Source organism: Micropterus salmoides, unplaced genomic scaffold (assembly GCF_014851395.1).
Source record: "Micropterus salmoides isolate LMB-PRFRI ecotype aquatic unplaced genomic scaffold, ASM1485139v1 Ms_hic_scaffold_1, whole genome shotgun sequence".
Lineage (NCBI taxonomy): Eukaryota > Metazoa > Chordata > Actinopteri > Centrarchiformes > Centrarchidae > Micropterus > Micropterus salmoides.
This window is the reverse complement of record NW_024040040.1, coordinates 65,205,542-65,224,203: the sequence shown is the minus strand read 5'-3', so window position 1 is coordinate 65,224,203 and position 18,662 is coordinate 65,205,542. Positions and strand designations below refer to the sequence as shown.

Here is an 18,662-nt window from a genome sequence, read left to right as displayed (position 1 = left end):
ATATACATGCTTGTATTTAGGGTGAACATCATTAGTGCTGGACTGCACTAATGACTGCAGAATGCCCCCCCCCCCCTCCATTACGGTCGGCCCTGGTTGTACACGATCAGATTGCAGATTAGATGTTGTTTTCCAGTAAAGAGGAAGCAAAAGTCCGCTGCCAACTCAACCCTTTAGATGAATAAAAAGGTGTCCCTGAGGAAACATGTGCGTATATCTCGCTCACATGAGGGGAGGCGTCAAAAGAGTTGTGAAGACAAGAGGACGGTCAAGAGTTTTCAGCTTTTAAATTTATATTATTTTTGAGTTCATTACATTCTTTAATAATCTTTTTGAGTTAACATTCTCTATATGTATCCCCTGATGATGTCAAGATAACTGTTTTGATCAGTGAAGAAGGCACGATAAGCTAATGCGACACCAAAAGTTGTGAAGAGACAAGTGTGACAGAGTCATAGCAAGCATTTGAGTAAGCAGTAGAGTAACAGTTAATGGGTTTATATTTGGTAATTCTGTCATTCTCATATTTTAATGGTTTGTGTTACGGTTAAAGTACATAGTTGCAACAGTTACAGTACTTTGCTTCTTTTTTATGTGCAAAATGTCATTCTAACACCAGCAGCAGTAAGTGTGAGCAAGAATATTGTAGTTAGGGCTCCAGCCAATATTATGTAGCTGCAGTACCGGAGGCTGCAGTTTCAGGACCGCCGCAATCCTGGGATCGAATTTCTAGTTCTTTTGTGACAGCGCCTTCTAGTGGAGTGGTGGTGGTAATGCACAGCAACACGAAGGAGGTTAATGTGCGCAGCTGTAGGGTTAACCGGTCGACATGCATAATCAATGGCTTAAGTTTAGGCACACACTCGGTGATGGCTGTGGTTAATTGGCTTCGGGGGGCTGTCCAGAGAAACATAGCGTTTGGATGTTGGATTGTTTGTTTTGCATCTGCATTTCCTCAGAGCTGGGACTGGATTTATGTTTATCATCATGAAGCTCTGCAGTAGCTCTGAGTAACTGGAGATACAAAACGAGTACACAGGTCTTTATTTTCCAGATTATTCCCATACAAATGGATCTTCTGCTTTCATACGGCATGAAAACTTTTAATAAAACATACGATCAACTCTGGAAAGGTAGTTGTGATATGACGATATGATGTGAAATGAGGGCAGCCCTACTACTATGCTATTTTATTTTATAAACACCAGCATGTCCCTTAATCATGAAGATAATTTACAGCATTTTACAGCACTTTACTTCTGGCTTTTGTCTGCCTCAAATCTGCGTGTTCTCTTTTTCCTCTTCTCCTGTGAATTTTTTCTCCACACTGTTCGGCCACGCACACTCACGCACTGACTGAATGCTGTGTTGATGTGTGTGTGCATGCAACCATGTTAGAAGCAGATGGGAGGCCGACGGTCTGCAGGTCTATAGCCCCTTTCGACTCGCCTTTGTTTGGTTTTCCATTATGGAAAAGTTGTACCTGTTCCTGCTACCAGGTACCTTTTTTCGTATCACCTCCGTCGAGGTTCCAAGCAGCTGAGGCGATACTAAAATGTGAGGTGAAAACACAGCAGTCGCTCAACCTTCTGCCAACTTTTTCATTATTAGTAAAAAAGTATAGGCTAAGGAAGGCGGCCCACCGGCCCAGAGGTTGGCCGGCCTACTGGCATTTGTCACGTGTGGATATACAACACAACCCTACAGTGATATACTGTGATACTTATTACTTATGATTGCTCATATGATACTCAATATTGTGTGACATGCTTATCTTGGGTAACTCAGCAGTTAAGACAGTTAGAGGCTTGTGCTGAATAACAGGAAACCGGGCCCTGACAATAATACACTCTGACACACTTCACACTTTTCTGAATACAGTCACACACACACTCACATGACAGCCCTTAAGGCACACTAGAAATATTCTACACCTATTGACAACTTCCATATAAGGTAACATGGGATGTGCAGCTGGGTGATGTCTCATCAACACATACACAGCTTAGCGGAAGAGCAGTCAGACCCTTACTTAGGTAGCGCGCAGGAAGGGTCTCCAGATATATCTGTATTAATAAAGGTGTGATTTAAATCTGATCTCTCGTCTCCTCTAAGTCCTTTTACATGAAACAGCTCGGGGAAGTCGTTGTACTTCAACACAAGGTACTCCAGATGGCCAGACCGCTACTGCTGGTAATGGAAAAGCGGCTTATGGGACTGTGGCTGCCCTGTGACAGATTATTCTTTTATATTCTCTTTGACTAAAGTCTGGATGTCATATTTGGCGAACACACCCAGGCGAGAGAGGTGAGAGAGTGAGACAGTTGTGTGGACTCTCCTGCTATTAAAAAAACTTGCTTTGTCATCGCTGCCGCTGGTTAAGTTGATAATTACCGTCAGACCAACACAGCACTCAGGCCACCACGGCCGTCTGCTACTTTAATCTCCACAACGTCTTCTTGTTTACAGTGTGGTCGGTCAGTAGCGCACAAGACAATAGGCTTCACTAATGGACCAATGAGCAAACACTATGTGCAGGTAGTACTCATGGGAGTTGTAGTGTCGTAGTGTCACATTGAGACTACTATTCACCACCCTACGAAGTGGCTAGTGGGAGTCACTGTGTTACCCGCCACGACGGAAATCCACCCTCACTTGGCAGGTTGGCGGGTGTTAATGTCAAGCCCCAAAAGGTTTATAAGGTCTGGATATACAGAGTGGCCCTCAGAACATAGTACTAAGAGTGAGTAAGTGAGATATTAGTATAGCAGATCAAAATGTATTTCCTGTATTCAGCACCTTTAACACCAGTGATTACAAATTATTTATAGTAAATTTCCCACCAATACACATAATTTACACAGAAGTTATGACAAGGAACGTGATAATAGGGAGACCAAATTACAGATCAGTGAAGTAACTTGGAGTCGTTCCAAACCGTTTTTGTCAGAAACTCCAGGTCAGATGAACTTATACACTCACTCCTCGTCATCAACATTAGATTATCCAGTACCTTTAGTCAAATACTTCAGCTGTTTATCCATGCTGTTTGTCAACTACTTGTTGCTAATTATTTCAACTTTTTTCAAGTGGCAGTTAAATGTATTGCTGTGTTTATGAGGTAAACTGTATCAGATAATATTTTAAGCATTTGACTGGTGATGGCTTTCAAAAGTCGACACAATTCAGATTGTTCATAATCAACATTTTGAGAACTTGAGTTTATAAAGTTTACATTGTTAAACATATAGAGATGCTGCTGGTGTAAAAAACAGACGCAGCTCTCTGTTGGAAAGAAAAAGAAGTAAATGTCTGGTGTTGCAGAGATCACATCACGTTCCATAACACCACACATCAAATGTGCCAAATGCTTCACAGTATAAATGGAGATGTACAGTACCTTGTACTGAGAGGAGAAGCACAACAAATCCACTCGCTGCTGTTAAACTCATAGCTGCTCCTTACGTCTGTTAAGTCACATCAGCAGGTAGATCAGATACATGAGAAATCCTGTATGTCAGTAAGTCACTGTAAACATTCCTAATGAAAAGGGGAGGATGTGGTCTTTGACCAGTTTGTCTCTCTGGGTTTGTTTAACAGACACTGACGTGTTAAAAGCTGCCCTCTTTACATTATGCAAAGATGAATGTCTGTTAAACTCAAGTGTCCAAGTTAAAATGAATCTTTATTATTCTTACTTGTTTTGCATGATGCAGAAACAGTGATGTTTTATGAGTGAGTCCCAGTTGTGTTTGTCTCTTGCAGGAGGAGGACAAACATTCACGCATCATCACAGGACTAAAGCATTACACATTCCTGCTGATGGTTACACACATTTCCACTGATCGACAGTTGTTGGCAGTAACTTGCAAAGAAACAGAGCGATGTGCAAACATGCAGGACTGAAAATATTCAAAGGATTCTGCCGTGGATGACTTTGCTCAGGACCAAATTTTGATTCAACATCTTCTTCATGACTCTTGTACGTGCAAGAAATGTCCACTAGTGAGCCTTTGGAGACACATATGCCTCTGTTAGCGTGCAGTGTTTGACTATATACACCTGACAGAAAAACGGCACAGGTACAACCACATTTTTCACTGCAGTAACACAGAGCAGGCAGTGCTACTGTAGAGCTCAATGAGAAATGCATGTTGCTGATATAGAAAGGGGAAGTGAGGTCACTCACACATATACTGTGTATATAGGCCTACCATATCTATATAGTGTAAGATGAACAAAACAGGAGGACTGTACTAGCTGACTCTTATGTTGACCATTCACTCCGGTCAGAATGCAGCTGACGGGACCTCAGTGTTCATTCTCTGCACTTTATTAATCACATTGGAGGCAGAGCAGAACACAGGGCACTTAAACAGACTTTAGGTTTAGATTTGTGAACTTGTGAAATACAACAGAAATAAATAATAAAGTTTAGTGCATATACATAGCAGAACATTCACCATTATGTACACGGGTTCCCTCAGGTTAACGTATTCGTAACAGAGGAACAATGACATTCACATCACCTGCTCTCCTGTTCAAACATACTGTAGGTAAAGATCACCTTCTAGTCTATATTACTGTAACACCCTCTTGATCGTGACCCGGGCTGGTGGCTGTGTGTGTGTGTGTGTGTGTGTGTGTGTGAGTGGCTTTTGATTTGCCTTTTGGGTGTTTGCTGTGTGCTTGGTGGGTTTTGTTTTTGTCTGTCTTCTCTTCCATGTCTCCTGGAGCTGGTGGGCGTGGTCTCCAGTTCACTACGGCTGTCGCACACTTGTTCTCTGTCTCAATCAAGCACCTGTTCTGCATTCACTCATCACCGCTCACTACTTAACCCTGGCCAGATCTCCAGTCCTTCTCAGATCGTTGTGTAACCTGAGTACGCTTCACACCAGCCTCTGATCACAGTTTAAACCAAAGTCTAGTTAGTTCTCTGTTTCCTGTTTGCCTGCTAATCTGCTCTGTCTTTCGTCTTCAGGAAATTCGCCCTGTTCCCCCTGGGTTACCTGTCCTCCCCACCAGCCTGCACAGTCGTCAGGAGTAATCCCCACCTCCCCCCGCCTGCCAGCTCCCACAACTTCTCCCTCCTCAACGGAACCCGGACCTTTCCCCGATCCCCCTCAGCTCACCTATTCCCTCTCTGTTCGTTGTAACCTAAAACCATAAACCTCTTAAATTCACCATCGGCTCCGGTCTGCTTTTGGGTACTGCTTCAAACCCTGACAATTATCCTTCCAAATACCGTTAATGTCTGTGAAATAGCGACTCTAAACACTGAGCTAGCTAGTAAAGGTGAATACTCCCACTGTACACTGCAGTGGTGAAATCACTAAGCTCATCATAGGGCTGCTGCTTTTTATTTTATTATTATTATTATTATTAGGTTTTTTTTACATGCTGTATGTGCAGTCATGGTACAGCACATTAACTAAAAGATAACTATGGATGGAGTTATGTAGGCCTACAACGCACAAAGATACACTCAAGGTATAAAGTAGATTTGGTAAACAGAAATAAACTATATTCAGTGGAGCAGTGCTGAGGATGAATTTGAGTTTAATCTGTCTGATAGTTTGGGGGGTGGTGGTGCTGGTGGTGCAGCAGCAGCTGAAACTTCTATATCTCACCTGGGGCTCCGTCATACGGTGACTGGATCATAGGGTCACTCCAACAACCTCATGGCAAGCCATCCCACCTCTCCCACCATTTGTAGCGAAAGTCATCCTACCCGGGTCTACAGGGTACTAAACATGCAACTTGCCCACAATGTCAAAGACCCTGGCTTCTTATTCTTAGGCCGGCTGGGATTTTGTTCTTTATGTGCTGAAGAACCAGTTTCTCAAAGCACTTCATCAGAATGGGGGTGAGTGCCACAGGAAAAAATGAAACCACAGGAAACCATGTCACAAAGCTTAAATCATCACAAACTGGTTTCTGAACATGACAATGAGTTCACTGTAAATCAGCAACTGCCTGATGCTATCATGTCAATATGGACCAAAGTCTCTGTTTCCAACACCTTGTCGAAAATATGGCACAAGGAATTAAGGCAGTTTTGAAGACAAAAGGGGATCCACCCCGGTACTAGCAAGGTGTACCCAATAAAGTGAGTGAGTGTATATTGTAAAAGGATTAGGCTAGTGGGGGCTATAGCCTCGTCACAAATCTGCATAGGCCCAATTAAACACCCTCAAGCAGTTTTTTGATCAAGAAGTGAAGACACGGACAAGTCAGGCCAAGACCCTGTCTCTGAGGAGGGCAAAGAAGGAGAAAAGAAAGCAGTTAGAGAGAGAAACATTTGAGGGAAACTCCTGAGCCAAGACATGAGGATGAGCATGTGGTTGATATAGATGTACCCAAATCTACACTGGTTGCTGACACTACACTTATGTCAGCAACCGGTGAAGAAGCAAAGATGTTAACTAGTAAAAGGCGACATATTCTCTTCTTCCATTTCTCCTCTGTTGAACAAAAGTTACTGTAATGTTAGCTTTTAGACACATCAAAGCTGCATGGGGGCAATTTACTGAGGCCAGACTTTTGCTCATGTAAATGTGTGATAAAGTTATACCATATCTAATTCCTCCCCCTATTAGATAAGTTGCACGTCCAAAGTATGTTATTTAATTACACTAATTACTGTGATTTTGCTCTGTAGCTTGGCTTACATACAATCAAACAATAACTTTATTGTTTGAACAATAACTTCAAACAATAAAACATAAAATCAATAAACAATAAAAAATAAATCAAACAATAACTTTATTCATGTAAGCTGTTGATAAGGATCCTTTTTAATGTGGCTACTGTCTGAATATCATAATCTGATGGCGGAAGGAATAAAAGATTTGGAGTAATGATTACTGTATGTATGTATGACTGCTTTCATTTATTATATTTTTTCATTTATTATTTCATTTATATTTGTTATATGTGTGTGTACGGTAGGCCCTACCTGTGGGCATACGCTCATGTATAGCCTAGCCTACATGTAGGCGACATCTATATATAAATTTAAATTTACTCTAGCCAATAAATGCAGAAAGTTAAGTTGGTCAGAATAAAGAAAATATAATAAATATCATGAAATGAATTTGTTTAAGCTATGCTTTGGTGCCGCTACTGGCAGACGACTACTGACCTGCAGACGACTACTGACCTGTAGACCAGTGGCCTACTGACCCCATAACCCCAGCTCCCTCAGAATCAGCAGCCCTGCCAATCTCCTGCTTCTCTCTCTCCTTAAATATCTTTGAATATCCATCTGGTCAATGAACGAAAGAATATGCAGGTGCAACAGCATTAACAGGGACACTGTGACATTTAGTTTTCACTGACAAAACTCTATGGGGACTGATATTGTTTTGAAATATAAGACTTTAGTTAGACTAGCTAGACTGTTTTCCATTGCCAACTAAAATCCTCCCTTTCCTTTACCTCAAGTAAACTTAGCTAAAGTTAAGCGAGTAACAGTCATTTAACAACAGCTTACAGTTTCACTCTGTGTGACCTTTGAAGGGTATTTATTGTTTTCCTTTTGTTTACATTTTGAAATCCAGATAGCTCTGATATTGACTGAGGGACAATTTTAAGTGGTCTGCAGTCACTCTGAAGTGATACTGAGTCAGTGGAAACAGGAGGTTTTCTTTATTCATCAATCTGAATTTAGAAAAAGTCAGTGAAAATCAGACATTTTTTAGATATTTATAATACCGTTTATTTAATTATTCCATTCCACCTTTCATTTCTGCCACACATATTGAATATTACATCATGTTCACCAGAAGCTCACTATTTAGAAATCTGCTGAGACCTGTTGTGACCGTAATGCCTAGAAAACACATCACAAAACAAAGCGGGGCTGGCTTGACCGCAGTCATTGTTGAGACAGATTATACTGTATGTGCAATGTAGACATAGGCTACTAATAATAATGCCATCCACATTAAATAACATCAGTAATTCCCAGTGTCTCATACAGAGAAGGAAATAAAAGCAGATTAAATCTAATAGCGCAATTATTGTCCTTTCAGTAAAGGTTATAGGCCTTGTTCAGCGATGATAAGCTTCCTTAACCTTTCTCATATTTAGGCTACCGCTTCTTTTCTCATAATTGCAAGATATGGTGTGGGGTAGGGGCAGGGAATGACACCTTCAGGCTATCAGCCACTTTGAGGGACAGGGAAAGAAAAGAAAGACACATTAGTTCAGGGATCGGCGCATGCCTGCGTCACACGCTATACACGCACACAGCTTCAGTACAGTCAGCTCAGGAAATACCTGTGGTGGCGTTTCCAACCAAACTCACGAGTCCGGAAGAAGCACAGTCCTGAGTGGCAGCCAGTGCGTCCTGAGTGACAACCAGTGAGTCCTGAGTGCCAGCCAGTGCGTCCTGAGTGACAGCCAGTGCGTCCTGAGTGACAACCAGTGAGTCCTGAGTGCCAGCCAGTGCGTCCTGAGTGACAACCAGTGCGTCCTGAGTGCCAATCAGTGCGCTGCTTACCAGCAGCAGCGGCCGATCTACGGAAAGTAACTCTGGTGTTGTCGGACAATCACTCAGCTTGTCTATTAGACACTAGAGGCAGCACTTGCTTTTATTTTCGTTTGGCAAACTTTTGAATTGAAACTCAGTATTTTTTGTTTCCTTGCTGGGAAGTGGAGGGTTTCTTTGAGCTGTGGACTCTTGAGGAGATTGGAAGTGGGATAAGGACTCATTCACTGGTGGTTGAACGTTGGGCTTTGAATTGAGCTGGATAATAGCCTACTCTTTGGTGAACGTTATATGATATTATTTAATGCCATGACTTCACCCAAATTATCTTTCTGTTGAATTATTATAAAGTGACTTCTTGTCCACTGCTCATCAAGCAACTTATTTTACTCTGTGCCTGTCTAATGTGCTTCTTTCTTATCGTGGCTGACATAAAGAGTAATGATATATTTTGATTGTGCATCTTCAATTGAATCACCTGGTTGTTTAGTAAGGTGGAGATATAAAAGACTTGAGTCCTTTGTGCATGCATACATAAAAAGATTAAACATTAAATTACATTATTAACATTAAATGATTCCTCAATTAGCTGAAGGCTATTTCTTTATTTAGCACATACATTTAATAAGTGGCAGATAGAATTTCTGAGTGGCAGACAAAAAACTACTTATTTTCAGACCCTGTGGTTGTAGGGTATAGCTTCAGCCCCCCTAAAATAGGCCTATGTCCATATAGTATGGATAATACATAGCCTACACACACACATCTATATATATTGTGTTTGGACTAATTATATTTGCATTTGTTCCTATTTTGCATTGCAACTGCTGCACAACAATTTCCCTCCAGATAAATAATCTTATCTATCTTATAGCCATGCTATTCTTGAAAACTACACAGTAAATCTCAGAAAATAATGGATGTCACTTCACTGTGTTTTCCATGTCTAATAATGTTGCTGATCACAGAAAAAGTGTAAAAGTACATCTTAAAGTGAGAGACAGAGAGATGTGTTGCTTTGGCTGCTGCCAGCAAGACTTTCCTATGAAAGCAACACATTTCATTATACTGTGAAGACACAGGATGGAGATTAATCTCTTCAATCTCTATGAAAGACATATTATTGGTATGATGGGACAGGGTCTGTATTTATAAACCTTTGCAGACTAGAAAATTGTCCTAACTTTCCCAGAACCTCATTTTAGGCTGAGGTGCACAAGCATTTTATACAATTTCTCAACCAAGAAATGATCCTTATTTTAGGATATTTGTAAGAAATAATAATTTTTATTCATTAATGATAATTACAAACTTTTCTTTCTGAATAATAAACATAAATCCAAAACTTTCTGTACACTGTCGCCCTCTGCAGCAGTGAGAGGAAACTGAAATGATGATCAAACTGCAGAGTTGTTTATTCAGCCACTGCAACACTAGCAAACTGTGATAGAGCTGGGCTTCTGTTTGATTTCACTGTTTAAATATAGACTGTACATGCTGTGATTTACTTAGCTTCGAGTTTGATGTGTCTGTTTTGAACAGACTTTATTGGTATTCAATGCTAGGACAGGTGTGACATAAAAGGGCAGTATTTCAGAAAAAAACATTTTTCTGAGTTAAATCCTGTGCTTAATGTAATGTCCCTGCACAGGTAAAACTAAAGCTACATTCTATTTAAATATTTTGCTACATGCTGCGGCTGACGTCTACAACTGAACATGTTGATGGAGTTGAAGTTTAATGTATCCACGTCCTCCACTGGACTGCTACAATGTTGTACTTCTCTCTGTTTCCATCCAGGTGACTCCCCTCTGGTTTGACTGTATCAGAGAAAGTCACATACAGTTCTGGTTCAAGGCTGAGGAGTTCACTCAGTCCTACAATCAGGACCAGAGTCCAACTGATTGGGAGAGAAAACAAGATGAGAGTCCTCTTAAGGCCTCATAAATGGAATTTTAATAATTACATTTTATATTAAAATGTACCCAGACATGTTTAAAGCAAAACTGTTCTCTCAAATTTGTCTTTGCCTCTGAATGTATAAGCCAACAAATTAATATACTTTGGTAGAGTAAGTTCTGTCACTGTGGCCCAGCAGCTTTCTCACCTCTATAGTCTCTATGGGTTCATTTGGTTCAGCGGTGTAGCTCAGAGTTTTCCTATTCCTGAATCAAAAAACAAACATAAATAAACATTTTGATCTATAACTCAAAACTATGAAAGAAAATATTCAAAGTAAAAGATCAGTGATGGAACTGGTTAATTCTTATATTCTTATTTCACCTCATCCACAGACAGAAAAAAAGCAGAGCAATCGGCGTCACAACCACCAGAGTCAACCTGATGATATTTATTATCACTGAGGATTTCTCTAGAAATGGAGATAGACAGTTATTAGATAAACTGTGCTGGACCTCATTAGCAGAATTTGTTCGTCACTTTGCCAGGAGATCGTCTTCTGTTAATCAGCCAGGTAAAAACGTACCTGCCACAACAATCAGATGTAAGGTGGAGTTATGACGTCCTCTTCTGTTCTGGGCTTCACAGTAATAATTCCCACTGTGTTCAGCTCTGAAGTCAGTGATGGTGAAGTTCTGTCCTGATGCTTTTGGTGAGTCTTCATTCTCCTTGTACCAGGTGTATTTAGCTGCTGGGTTAGCATCACTGCTGCAGGTCAGAGTCACTGAACTGCCCTCCACTATCTCAGCAGAGGGACTCACTGACACAGAGGGAAGCTTTGGAGCATCTGGGGGAGAACATGTATAGAAATACTAAGGAAAACAAGATTTGGTAGTTGTGAGTAGGCTTATTGCCAGTGTTGTGTCTCAGTAAAAAAAACTACTATCAGGAAATATCCCCCCAAAGCCCTATTTGTGTCCTCAGCACGCTTCATGTTACTCCATGATTTGGTTTGTGGTCTACAGTAACAGGGTTCTTTCATACTTAACCTGTTTGGTCCAGTTAAACAAACTCTGATGCGTTTGCCCAGTTAGTACCAGTCTGTCCTCACCAGAAAAGCAACCATAATATGTTGTTTGACTCATATTTACTTTTTTTGTGGCTGAGACCTCTAGTGGCCGTATGACGGTAGCAAAGGAAGAACAGGAGACGAGCATTCAAGTCCCATGTGACACCAAGTCAGTGTTATTATTTGAGTTCAAGTTAAATAGTGTTACTGACTTACCTCATGTGAGTTAAGTCACATGATGTATTGGACTTACATCATGTGACTTATGTCACGTCAGTTAAATCTCTTGATTTATGTGACATCAGTCATGTGACTTACATAACGTAGTTAAGGTCTGGTAAGCCTGTCGCTGGACTGGTACTTTACGACGGTTATATATGTAGTTTTAGAAGGCACTGACAAATGACCTAGTTTGTCATTTAGGTAAGAGGACGTGTTGGTTAGTTCGGTTCATTTAGGCTGATGTGAAAGCTGCCAATCGAACTCTGCTGAGATCAGGAACGCAACAGTGGATCATTTTTTCCCTGGTCTGGACCAAATGAACCAAACGACAGTTGTGGAAGGAGTCTTAGAAGATAAGTCAAAACGTTTACGTTGTTATCCAGCAGCAGCTTGCGTCTTAAAAAGCATTTTGTTGACCTCACAGATGTCTACTTTCTGTCTGGACATATTAAATGTTAGCTCGGAGCAAAGCCAATGTCCAATATTTTCTCAGACTGTGCCGCTCTCCTTCTCCTTTGCTGGAAGCTGCAGTCTGTGGAAATACTGCATTGAACTTTTTCACTGGGCAAACCCTCGGCAGACAGTGGACATCAGTGGAATTACAAAAATATAACCTGTCGCTGGATAACATTTAAAAAACAATGTGTATGGAACGCTGCGTGAATGACAGAGTAACGTCAGGACACCAATGGGGCTAAACCTTCTGCTGCAGCTCAGCAAAGATTCACTGTCTGAACAAACACCAAAAGGAAATTTTGCACTATAACAACTGTAATTTTGGAAGTTACAGTTAATTCATGAAACTCAGACTGTTGAAGCCTCAAATTCGCTACATGTGAACTCTGAAATGCATGTTGCTCTATGAAGGTATCTCTTCTTCACCAGGAGGAATGATTAGTGACCAAAAACTATTTTAACGTACAAATGGCATGTGACTATATTATAAGTTAGCATTAAATAATCTGAAATGATCCTTTAAACCCCTGTGATGCTACTTTAGAACATGATAACGTTAACGAGCTCATAAACTCACATTAACATTCACTATCTGTAATTAAATACATTGTATGTGGAAGCGCTTTGCTGATGTTTTGTACTTACACTGGACATCTATGGATACAGATGTGGAGTTGATCTGGCCATACTCATTCTCAGACTTGCAGTGGTAGATCCCGCTGTCCTTAGAGCTGATAGAGGTGAAATGATAAATGTCTCCTGGTCCCTGAATCAGTGTTTGGTTCTCCTTGTACCAGGTGTATTTAGCTGCTGGGTTAGCATCACTGCTGCAGGTCAGAGTCACTGAACTGCCCTCCACTATCTCAGCAGAGGGACTCACTGACACAGAGGGAAGCTTTGGAGCATCTGGGGAGAAAAGAGAGACAACTTGTCAATATTTGTTTACAGGCCGGTTTTTAGGCATTTTAGGACTTTTTCCCCAGGTCACGTGCAGGCACGTGCTTCAGTGAACTAAAATCTTACAATGCTTAATATATCCTTGCTTATTGAACTAATGTCTTCAGTCTGTAGATGATGATAAATCACATTTATTACACCAGTTGATGGGTGCCCCATAACACACAACAACTGTTGTTGTCAGATGGCACCAAGTATTCTAGAAAAACCTGCCAGAAAGTCAGACCAGCACACAGCAGCAGACCATCATGACCGCTCAAACACAGACCCACACAATGCTGAACCAGAACCAAAGACACTGTCATAATGCAGTCTGCATTATCATCTCTGATTCCTAATTCTTATTATTTTAAGTTTAGTTCAAACTGTCTCAAGTTTCAACTTCCTCTTTCTTAGCAAATGTCTCCTTTGCTCTTGCTCATATTGACTATGAATGAAATGTAATCTACACTCAGTAAAGCAGTAGTCATACATTGTTGGGGAATTGGGAATTTTTAGGTCTCAGTAATATGAAAAGTATGGTCTACATCTGCTCTACATAAAAAATGCAATGAGATGACTTTTCCTATGAATTGGGCGTTCTATAAATAAAACTGAAACTGAATATGTTTGAAATAACAAACTTGGTTTTTAACATTTACTGTACTTAGCCAAGATTTGATGAAATAATGAACCTATATTTGCCTTAAAGGAAATTGACTTTTAATTAATTTTTATCAATGTACTGTATATTTATTGTTATGTTGTAACTATTGTTATTTCATCTTGTTTTTTCTGTGTACTATGGACCTTCCATTTTGAGTCCTGAATAAAGTAATTATTATTATTATTATTATTATTATTATATATTGATGTCAAAATGTATCTCTACAATAACTAATCCAAAATGATATAGGCAAGTGGTGAAAAGTAGTGTGGGCTATCAGCTGCTAACATCAGATGGCTCATTTTAGGTAAAAAAATCTTAATTACGAAACTCAGAAGTAGGAACGTTAAGTGTATTAAAGAAGCATCAACCTTCAGTGTCTCCATTAGCGTTTGAAGCCCTGGACTGGAGCAGCTGCCGTTAGGAGTGATGTGGGCAGACAAATTTTCAAGCTTTGGCAAGTGCAAGTTCATTTCAACTTACATGGCTTTACTTAGAGGGGAGCTGTGTGCAATGTCCATTTGGTTGGCAAAGCAGTAGTGACATCACATCTTTCAACATAGTGTCAGGCATGTTGAGAAACAGGTGATTGACCTCCTGTGGTTTTCTACACACAACTGGTAAGATATTAAACTCACCTTTTTCAAGCCTTACTGTGAAATGATTTGAAGAGCTGTATAGTGGCCACCTTCAGGATGAATCCTAAATCAAATCAGTCAAGCAATAATCCAAAGAATAAAATATAATCATAATAAAATAAAAATATGTCCTCTAAAGAATCACAATTGTGTCGAGGAGATTATTATAGGGAGTTTTCCATTATTATGTTTCTATACAATTTCAGAAAGACCGTTTGTTACACACAGACCTGAAATCTAAATTCAGTTAAAAGAGGATGAGAAGTACTGATGATTGGATGTAACTGAGGCCTGCTCCAACTCCACCTGCTGTTTCTGTGTTCCTCCTGCTAATAAAGTGTTCACTCTCTCTTCCACGTTGACAGCACTGTGTCCAGATTGCACTACTGCTAAGATTTTCTCCTGCAAAGATATATTTAATAAGCTGTTTGTTATATTTAAATAAACTGTTCCACTCACATTTCACATTAATGATGTATTTAGTTGTCCTCCTCCCCAGCTGGTTCTCAGCTGCACAGTAATACTCTCCAGAGTCAGAGGACTGGATGGAGCTGAAGACAAGCTGTGGTTCTTCACTGAGCAGAGTTTGGTTCTCCTTGTACCAGGTGTATTTAGCTGCTGGGTTAGCATCACTGCTGCAGGTCAGAGTCACTGAACTGCCCTCCACTATCTCAGCAGAGGGACTCACTGACACAGAGGGAAGCTTTGAGCATCTGTAGAAGGTATAAACATGAATTACTGAAATGCTAGACTATGTTATAGACGATTGACTATTTTCATAAAATTTCTCTGTTTGTGTCTTTTTGATTCTCTAGTATTTGACAAAGTGGATGTCCATAGTGCTGATTCTGGATCTGTCCCAGGTCTGAATCCTGTTTGTTGAAACTGATCTAATCATTTGGTATTTTCAAAAACACAATTTGTCAGTGGTCGCAGCAGCACTTATGTGTTTCAGATTTACCACTACTAAAGACCGTCTGTCTGTCGAGTCTGTTGGCAACAAATCTTCAGAGACTGGTAACTCCATTTTAAAGCTTTACCATGAAAAATTTTAAGTTGCAGACTAACAATATGCATCCTGTCTTAATGAAAATGTTATACGTCTAATATTCCTGAATCTCAGAAATTTGACATAAGAGTTATGAGTTAAATCACAACATGAAGGCACGTGCACACATAGACATTAAAAGGGGCTTGAGCAGCTGCCAGAAAGTTTCCTGACTTAAGCAGTAACTTCATCATTTTGATCGTAGTCTCCTCATCTAATAACTATCCATTCTATTAGTTTGTTGTATGCTGATAGATCTTTACATGATACAGACAGCCCTCCCTCAAATGTGAAACTAAGTCTATGACACCATCAGTTATTGTGTGTGTGTGTGTGTGTGTGTGAATACTAAAGAAGACCACGGTGTCTGTTTGAACTGATTATTTTCTAGAAACAATTGCATGAGTGTGAGGAATTTAAAATAACTTGTTAAGAAAGTCAGAGTTGTGTTAATATATTTAATGTTTGGTTTAAAAAATATTTAATAAATAATTATGAGAAGTTCCCTTTTTTAACTTGAGGCCCCGCCCACCAAAATGTCTGTGCATGTCCCTGACAACATGTATCTGAATACTGATTTCTACTGGTGGTATTTTTTTAATTTCCATAAATAATGCTGCTGTGTTTATATTAACATCTAGAAGATTCCAAGAAGACTTGTGTCTGAAATTTTAATTTGTATTGTAACGCCGCTGAAACAGTCCATTAAACTCACACACTGAAGGAGAGGGGAAATCCTCATGTCCTTTAAGAGCACAGGAGATGATGTCTCCAGGATAAAACTGATGTTTATAAGAAGATGTCTCCACGCTTTCCATTTTCTGTCCATTCTTGAACCAGTTGTAGGAAGGACGATCAGGTAGACGACAGCTGCTGTGACAAAGCAGCTCTGCCTCAGTATAATTCTGGTAGACTGTTGATCTGATCACCTGAACCTGGAGATCTGTGAAGAAGAAACAGAAATATTTGTTCTTTATGTGGAACTGAATCACACACAGACAGACACAGAGATATAAACAATAGAACATTATGACAATCATGTAATCAATTAATCACACATCCAATTATTTCCCATCAGGATCACTATTCAGCACATTCACTTGTCATCAGATAGTTTAAATGTGCTGTTACAGTTTGTGTTCATCAGTACCTGTGACAGTCAGAGTTGTACCAGGTAAACTACTCCTCCATTCAAAGCTTCCTGCTGTGAATTTGAAGTGATACTCAGCTGAGTCGCTCTCTCTCAGGTCAGTGATTCTCAGAGTGGAGCGTCCTCTCTCTGTTTCAAGGACCTGAACACGACCTGCATACTGGGAGTCTTCACTAAGGTCCTCAGGCTGTGAGGGATTCTGCCACTGAAGACTACGTTCAGGACTGAACCAGAATTTAGATCTGATATATGTGTAATAACTGTTGTAAGTACAAGAAATGTCCACTGATGAGCCTTTGACAGCACAGATGCTTCTGTCAGTGTAAGTCACTCTGTTGCATGAATGACCATGGCCACCTGAAAATGAAATGATGATTATTAAAACTATAGTCTTTACTGCAGTAATTCACAGCTGCTTGTATTGCTGTGGATGAGTTTGCTTCTTTTCAAATATACATGAAGTCATGATAAAGAACATCAGCTAAAATGTTCAAAACAGCGTCACATTTGTAGTGGACCAGCCAGTGTGTTGTTTTTATAATTTTATGCCAAAAAAGGAGTTTCCAAATTCTCTTTGTCTCTCCCTGAGAGAAAGAGGCGGGGTGGTTGAGATATCAACCCTCAACAGACAGCTGAAGTACCCAAAAGGAGGGGGTGAAAGGTTTGCTCCACTCCCAAGTGCTGCTTGGGCAGTTTCAGCCATAAAACCTACCACCTCCGGTGAAGTTGAGATAACAGACTCTATGCATGACTATTAAAATGACAATATTAACCTTGTCCAGAGACTAACCTCACCCTGAAGCGGGCTATGAGGACCTCAGCAGCCATAAACTAAACGACCTCTAAACACTCCCAAGACCAAGAGGGCACGGTAACCACGGTAACGAAGTTCCTCCTTCAGATTACCTCGACATCAAAGACCCCCTTCTTCCGTCTTGACTCTCTACCCCACCAAAGAGCCATTAATTTGTGCTCTTAACATGCCCTCTCCCTTTTCACACCCAGCTGTGAAACTGCTGAGAAAACCCAGACACCAGAGGAGGACGCTTCCTTTGTGTGGACAAATGAATATTGTCTCCTTATGAACTTGCCTATTACCTTGTTTTAATTAAATGAATCTTTAACTTACTTAGTAGTTCTCGCCACTTCAATTGAGTAATTATTACCCTGTTCTTGTTAAAAACTATGTCAGAAAGAAGGAACCACAAGTAAGTTCATTTTGTTGTGCCTTTAATCTTCAGTGCTCGCCAACATTTCTGCATTTAATCCATGTTGTAACTAATGCTTTGTTCACAGCACTGTTATATACTCTCTTAGAAATTATATGATGCAGAAATATTACGTGCTAAATAACCAATTTTCCCAGCTCCTGAACCAAGGATTGAGTTAAATTTAAGTAAAATAGTCAGAGGGGATCCTTTGTTCTATTTCATATAGGCTTCGCCCTCTAAGGCTATCACTATTGGGTTTACCCCTTCTGAGAATTTTAGTCTACGCCCACCCACAGCGTGGGCCTCTCCTACTTCCGCACCTTGTATATATACAACGGTGAGACCCAGCCATCGGCTCCCATATTGTTTCAGCACTGAGCTGTCTAAGAGCAGCAGATTTGTTTAAAGAGCAAAAGACTTTCCAGCTGGAAAACAAGATGAACGATGTCTTCCAGCAAGCCGGCCAGAACGGGCTACATCGTGCTGGGTGATCTCCGTCCCCGCTGCGAGGCGTGCCTCGGACCGGAGCACGCCGGCCGAGCACTCACTCTCGGTTCGCATTGACCGTCCTGCGCCCTCTCCCCCCCGAAGAGTGGCAGCGCCGGGCGGATAGCTTGCCGTTCAGGACGAGGAGGTGTTAAAGTAGGCTTACCAGCATCAAAGCTACTGGATGTGTACGATTTTGGAGCTGGTAAACAGCAGTAAGTGTGAGTCATAGTACCAGTTTGTACATTTATATCATTTGTAAAATATGTTATTCCAGGGGTTTAATGCATTAACATCCATGCTGTAATGTGAACCTAAAAGTGTAATTTGTTAAAAGGAATATGGTCAACGTGGTTTAAGTGAAGAAGGGAAAAAGAGATAAATTC

General features: G+C 40.5%; 2 long non-coding RNA genes across 6 annotated transcripts; one reads left to right on the top strand and one right to left on the bottom strand.

Moving 5' to 3' along the window:
* Positions 1 to 4,219: 4,219 nt before the first annotated feature.
* LOC119899417 lies at positions 4,220 to 5,183 on the top strand. The gene is made up of 2 exons (XR_005443844.1): positions 4,220 to 4,882; positions 4,982 to 5,183. It is a non-coding gene; the product is annotated as an uncharacterized LOC119899417 (long non-coding RNA).
* A 2,502-nt stretch (positions 5,184 to 7,685) lies between these two features.
* LOC119899013 lies at positions 7,686 to 11,105 on the bottom strand. 5 transcript variants are annotated; one of them, XR_005443683.1, is made up of 5 exons: positions 10,980 to 11,041; positions 10,778 to 10,865; positions 10,602 to 10,659; positions 8,284 to 10,394; positions 7,687 to 8,172 (listed from the first exon to the last, which is right to left on the bottom strand). It is a non-coding gene; the product is annotated as an uncharacterized LOC119899013 (long non-coding RNA). The 5 variants fall into 5 exon arrangements; XR_005443682.1 differs by having other exon boundaries at positions 7,687 to 10,394; XR_005443684.1 differs by having other exon boundaries at positions 7,687 to 10,394; positions 10,602 to 10,653.
* Between the last annotated feature and the right edge of the window lie 7,557 nt (positions 11,106 to 18,662).